Genomic DNA, 7077 nt, shown 5'->3' with positions numbered 1-7077 from the left:
GGAGAAGAGATTGTTACAAGTTTTGATTTGTATACTCATCGTGGTGGGCACAGTGAATGAATGCAAGTGGCGGTGGAGGATGCAGATGAGACAGAGGTTATTAGATACCAGATGAATGTGTGGAGAATGGAGTTATGCAGACCTAGCTCAGGTTGAAAGGATTGATTTGACAAGGCATACAATGAGCATGTCCTTAGGTTCAGAAAAGCACATTGAGCAGCAGGGCCTGATTTCCTGCTGTACCGTTCTATGTTGTTGAGACCACGTCTGGAAAACTGTGAACATCTCTGGTCGGCCGCCACTGGAAGGACTTGATTCACCTAAAAAGCCGGAGTAAGAATTCACGGCTTTCGTTGCGGGGACTGGAGGCGATGCAACACCAATTCTTCTCTCCGTCGCCACAGGCCCCGCTGTAACGATGCAATCGTGGGATAATGAAAAGGGTGTCCAACTTAGAATATATCACATAGAAATCTACGGAATATTAAAGACCATTCGGCCCACAATGTTGTACCATCTATGTAACCTGTTCTGGAATCTGCCTAAAATTCCCTACCGCATACCCGTCATTTTTTATCTAAACTCTACTTACCTATCGAAAAGAACCTTAAAAGTCCCTAATTATTCCGCCTCCATAACTGTGCCCGCAGTCTATTTCACGGACCTACCAAACTCTGTGTGAATAAACTTAACCCTGACATCCTCCCACACCCCGCCCCCGGACCTACTGCCAAACACCTTAAAAGTACGCCCCCTAGTGTTAGCCATTTCACACCACGGACAAAGCCTCTGGCCATCCACACGATGAATACCTTACATCATCGAATAGATCTCTCTCATCAACCGTCGGTCCAAGGAGAACAGGTCGTGTTCACTCAACATATTTCATAAGGAATACGCTTCCATCCAGGCAATATCCTTACGAATCTCCTTTGCACTCTAATTGATCCACATTCTTCCTGCGTGAAATGAAAAGAAATGGGGTCTACCTAAGTTCCTATTTAACCTTAACTGTACATCCACGTTCTCGAACTCAATTCCAGAGTTGATGAAAGCTCACCGACCATACGATTTCTTCACATTGACTTCCTGCGCAGCATCTTTGAAAATCTTATGGATGGATAAGGATCCCAATTTCTCGCTGATATTCCACACTGCCAAGAGTCTTATCATTAATATTATATTATGTACTCAAATTTGATGTACCGAAATGAACCGCTTTATAAATACCTGGGTTGAACTCCATCAACCGCTTCTCAGCCCAGCTCTGCACCATATCGACGTCCCGCTGTAATTTCTGACCAGCCTCCAGACTAGCCACAACACTGCCAATTGCTGTGTCATTAGTAAACGTACTAACACACCCCTCTACTTCCTCTTCCAGGTCATTTACAAAAATCGCAATAAGGAGAGATCCCAGAACAGATCTCCGCGGATCACCACTGGTCACAATATCCCATGCAGAATGCAAACCATCTATAACCACCCTTTGCCTTCTGTGGGCAAGCTAATTCAAGGTAAACATGGCACGTCTCATTGGATCCCATGCCTGCTTAATTTCTGAATGAGCCTCGCGTGGGGGACATTATCAAAAGCCATACTGAAATCCACGTATACTACCTCCATTGCCCTAACTTCATCAATGAATGTAGTTTCATTGTCTGATAATTCTATCAGGTCTGTAATGCACGACATGTCCTTGAAAAAGCCATGCTGACTACCGCTAATCTGATTATGTCACACCAAAGACTCACGAGTCCTGACTCCCAGGATCTTCTCCAACAACCTGCCCACGTCACTAGTCAATAATTTAATCCCTTTCTTGAACAAGAAACAACATTTGCGACTTTCCCTTCTTCCAGTACTTACTTCCACCCAAGTGACGATGCAAAGATCATTATCAGAGACTCAGCAATCTCTTTCATCGTTTCCCACCACAGCAGGCTGTCTCGGTGAATTATCTAACTTAATACCTTTCAAAACCCTGAACACACCCTTTGTCTCAATCTCATTAAGTACCTCTGCTACCTCCTCCGATTCCATGCACACGCTTCCACTACTGCCCCTCACTGTTCCTATTCTGACACGGCTCCACTTCTTGCTCTTCACATACTTTACCATGTGGTTTTCCTTAATCCACCTCACCAAGACCTTCAGAGTTTCCTAACTCTCCTAATTTTATTCTTCAGTTCCTTCCTGGCAAGCTTGTAATTACCTGGAACTCTGTAAGTATCTAGCTTTTTATTTGAACCTGTCGCGTTTTCATGTCTTCGAATCCAGATTCTTCACATCTCTTGCACACCATGGTTCTTTTACCTTCCATTCATTCCCTGCCTCGATGGAACATGCAAATACAAAACGCCGTGCTTCTGTCCCCTGCTCTATCTCTGCCGTGCATTTCCCTGAGAACGTCTGTTCCCGAACTGTGCTTCCAAGTTCCTGCATATTAGCATTTTAAATGCCACAAATTGTTCATAACACTAACGTTACATTGTTTATCCCCATGAGTTTAATTGAGTTTAGATTAACCAGTTTGATAAATTCTAAGGATTCCTTTTGGCCTGAGAGTGTAGTAGTTCATAAACATATTAAGGAAAACTAGTATGGTATATCAACCACTGTTTACATGTAGGTCAAACGATACTTTAATTAGCATTGTCGGTGTGCTATTAGTGCCTGAATTACAGGTATGATACAGAAACAACATAACAACCATTTATCAGTATACAGAGCAGTATTGGTTTCCCACATATTCGCCTGACAGTAGGTGGGGGATATTTTTACATGTGGAGTTGTAATTTGTTCAGATTACTATTCTGATTTGAAGAGTCTTAAAACAGGTCTTTCTGCTGGAGGTCAGATTTACTGTTATAAAATCATTAATTGTAATTCCACATACAACGTATTGATTTACATGTCATCTTCTTCAATATCATTGCTCACAGAGGTGTTGGGGGGAAGGAGCGAGTTGACTATTTTGCTGAAAAGCAGTTAAGAGTCAACTCTGGTTATGGACCTTCCACTTAGAAATCAGAAGCTAAGGAATTGCGGGGTTAACAATTGTGGGCTTTTTCCATGACTTCTGGCATGATGGGAACAAGGGCGCTTAACAAATGGTTAACATATCATACCAATTTACTGAATGTATTACTGAATACGTAAAAGTGTTAAGTTGATGGGAAAAGGCGGTTAAACAAGACGGGAAGGAATTATACAGACGTGACTTAGAATTGGCCAAACTTTACTTAATTATTCCTTATGTCATGTTGGGAGACATGATTCTGGGTCGTGTAGATTTTGTCATAATGAAAAAGTTGCTCACATACTATTTTAGAGTGAGGCATATCAGATAGAAACGAATCAGATTCACGATTCCATACAATTTTTAAGGTTAATAGTTTTAATTTTAAAACTTTCCGAATTTATGGGAGGGATTTTAACTTAATTCACAACATTTTGTTCCATTGACTATAATCTATTGGGTGTTTTTGGGTTAATTTATCATTGACCAGAAAAGAAAATAAGCAGTGAAGGTTTTATTTACAAATTTCCAGCTCCGTATGACAGTCCAGTTGGTGGCAGGAAAGCGCATTTAGGTTAGACTGTCCACCGCTCCTTATTCAATACCCGCCCTGTCCTCTTTTCCGTGAACCACTCACTCAAGGGGGAGGCCGAACCTAGTGTGATTGATATTCGAATAGACAAACAGCACCTGAAGAGTGCGGCAAGGTCGGACTGAGATTGATGGACGTGAATGGGAAAAGATCGACATATTCGCTTACCAATGGATGATCGGCTTTCCGGAATAGTTCTTTGACAGAAATCTGGTGGGGCCACGGGGGTTCAGGATTGGCAAGACAGTGGTTTTCCGCCAACTCCTATCTACCCTCCACACACACACACACACACACACACACACACACACACACACACACACACACACACACACGCGCACACACACGCACACACACACACACACACACACACGCGCACACACACACACACACACACACACACACGCGCGCGCGCGCGCGCACACACACACACACACACACACACACACACGTACGCGCACACACACTATTGTCACGGAGAAGTCAGTCGATGAGGCAACACGGCCGGGAATTATAACTGAGGGCGAAATTGATATGCTGGAGCCCGGAATGGAGACACTTCGGCCGCCTCTGGATTGTACTCAGGACCTGGATTCATTAATGAGCTGAAGCACCCAGGTGACCGGATACTTCACGGTAGTGTACGTCATCCACAGGAGGATGAAGCTGCCGGAGAGGGTGAAGAGTAAAACCACAGACCTCCTCCTGCTCTCCATCTCCAGGTCACTGCGACTCTCCCTCTTGCTCTTACCCTTCAGCCCCTTACGGACCCGACTGGCCACTAAAATGTGCCTGACTGTCAGAGCGTTGAGCAGCAGGATCCCAGCATAAGGTAGAAATGGGGTTAAAAATGTATCAAACCAGTCGTGTCCAACCCACCCGGGGTCAGTGAAGTAATTCTCCAATTCAACACAGAGCCACGGTATATTGTCGATGATCATCAGGTGTTGCAACGTGAAACATCGCGGAAGGTTTTTCAGACAGAACAGTCGTTTTCAGCTTCGTGCAGCAAATAATGACAAACCGATCAAAGGTGAAAGCGACGGTGAACCAGACAGAGCAGTCAGAGGCTGTGAATCTCAGTACATGGATAACACTGCACACAGGGGTGATGTCCAGGAAATTTACCGGGAAGTAGTACACATTCAATTGAAACAATATGACCTCGGTGACAATAGTCAGTAGATCCGCCGTTGCCATGGCCACCAGGTAGCGAGTGGTGCAGGTGGAGGGGCCGCACTTCCCCCGGGAAATTGTCAGAAAATTCACTGGACAGAGAGAGAGAGAGAAGGAAAAGAACATCACCCAGAACACATTCTCGGGGACGTAACACGGGATCGAGATTCAGCTGAAGATCCGGGGCTCGAGACTGAAAAATATGGAAATCAGACACGGGTTACAGTGTCCCTGACCGGCCTTTTTCAACATGGAGGTAGGACGAGCTGAGGAATCGGCGGCGAGAACACCGAGCGGCATGAACAACAATGATCCGTGGTCTCCGGAATCCAGTCGGTGATGGGGCCCATTTCACTGATTTAACCGTGACTGACCGGGCCTCTGGAAACTCTGCATCTGATGGGTCCAATAAAGGATCCGGAGGGGAGCCACACACACAAATTACTGGAGCAGCTGGCACGTCAGTCAGCACGAATGGAGTTGAACAGACTCGCCGGGACCGACTTCAGGACGAAGCCGTGCTCCAATTCAAGACACAAAATATTGGGGTAAATTAGGTCGTTTCCAAACAGCCGCCAAGCAGATTAGATTGGAACGTGTAGTGGTGTGTGTGTGTGTGTGTGTGTGTGTGTGTGTGTGTGTGTGTGTGTGTGTGTGTGTGTGTGTGTGTGTGTGTGTGTGTGTGTGTGTGTGTGTGTGTGTGTGTGTGTGTGTGTGTGTGTACGCCAGAAGCCAGCAAGCAAACAGCTTTATTATTTATCCCCAGCGCGGGTCTTACACAAACACACTGGACAAGGATTGTCTGAATTTGCCCTATCTGTATAACACTCCTCACACTGTATTCCTCAATGAAATTTCCCATCGTGTTTCGAACTTCAAGTCCCCAGCCAACATTCCCTGTAAATTTTATCGGGCCAAATTTATCTCCCTACCATTAAAGTTTTTCCATTATTCACGAGGAAGAAAGATTGCCTCATCGAAAATATTAATATTAGCTCAAGATTGTTTCCTTTCTTATGTCTAATCATACACTAACATCTATCATCCTTTCCTGGAGACTTCCGACCTGCATTAATAATAGCCCTCTTAATTCACACATAGACAACTCAACATCAGTGATACTATCATTGCTACACATGACTGGCTACATACCAGTGCACTCACTGAGAACCTTATCCCTACACATTTAACCTCTTTGCTTAAGTTATCTTGTTTATGAATCGCGGCAAAGGACACAGTCAATAACCCAACCGTCTCCATTTGAGTAGCAATCATTTTACCCTCATCAATCAATACTGAAACATCAGGTTCATTACGGACCGTACTACACATTTCCTTTAATGATTAGCCAAACTTCCCTAAGTTTAATATCCCTTCCAGAATAATCTCAATATGTCCTCCAGTAAAGGCTTTTCGCAATCCTCAACGATTTCCTCAGCACAACCTGTAGCCTTTTTATTGTTGATAAGGTCACTGGGAGACTGATGCTTCTTCACTTGCCTAAACTCTTCAATTCCCTCCCTAATTGATTCTATGCACTCTTCAGTCCACCACGGTGCAGCTTTTCTCCCATGAATTCCATTTTAACAGGACTCACTTTCAATACTATTGGATGAATAATGTGACATTACATTTTATTGTTAAAATCGACATCAACCTCAACATTCAGCCCTGACAGACGCTGATCACGTAAAGCTTTAAGCTCATCCCAATTTGGTTCAACAACAAAAAAAAAATCACGTCCGCCCGATTTGCCTCTTGTCCCTGATATAAATCTAAACAACGGCTTATAAAGACAGTCAAATGTCACTTCCCAAACTTTCATCACCCATAGCGTCCAACATGCTGACGACAGCCAATATGTTCTGAACTAAAACTAAATATCTCCGTGTATCAGGGTTATTATAAATATTGTGTTTCGTGGTGAGAGTTTCCTGAACACATATCACATCGGGAGGATTTCACAAGTCAGATATCATGTATTTTTATAGAGTATGGAACATTGGAAATCATTTTTTCTCGCATTCCTCTGCAATATTTTAATCCCATAATGTCGACTGGGATTCAGACACCAAACGCTTCAGAGCTTCCTTTACAGCTTCCCACATAGCATCAGTTATAACAAGATACTCCTCTGCAGGTTTCAAAATACTTTCAATTTCCACAGTTTGATGTGACAACTCAGCAACAGAATTCGCCAGGTCGGTTCTAAACATCACGAAAGTACCGTTAATAAGAGAACTGTCATGCCGACATAGGTCCATTGATTTCACGGGCTCTTCTCCCA

Source organism: Hypanus sabinus, unplaced genomic scaffold (genome assembly GCF_030144855.1).
Source record: "Hypanus sabinus isolate sHypSab1 unplaced genomic scaffold, sHypSab1.hap1 scaffold_782, whole genome shotgun sequence".
In the NCBI taxonomy this organism is placed as follows: domain Eukaryota; kingdom Metazoa; phylum Chordata; class Chondrichthyes; order Myliobatiformes; family Dasyatidae; genus Hypanus; species Hypanus sabinus.
This window is presented reverse-complemented; position numbering follows the sequence as displayed.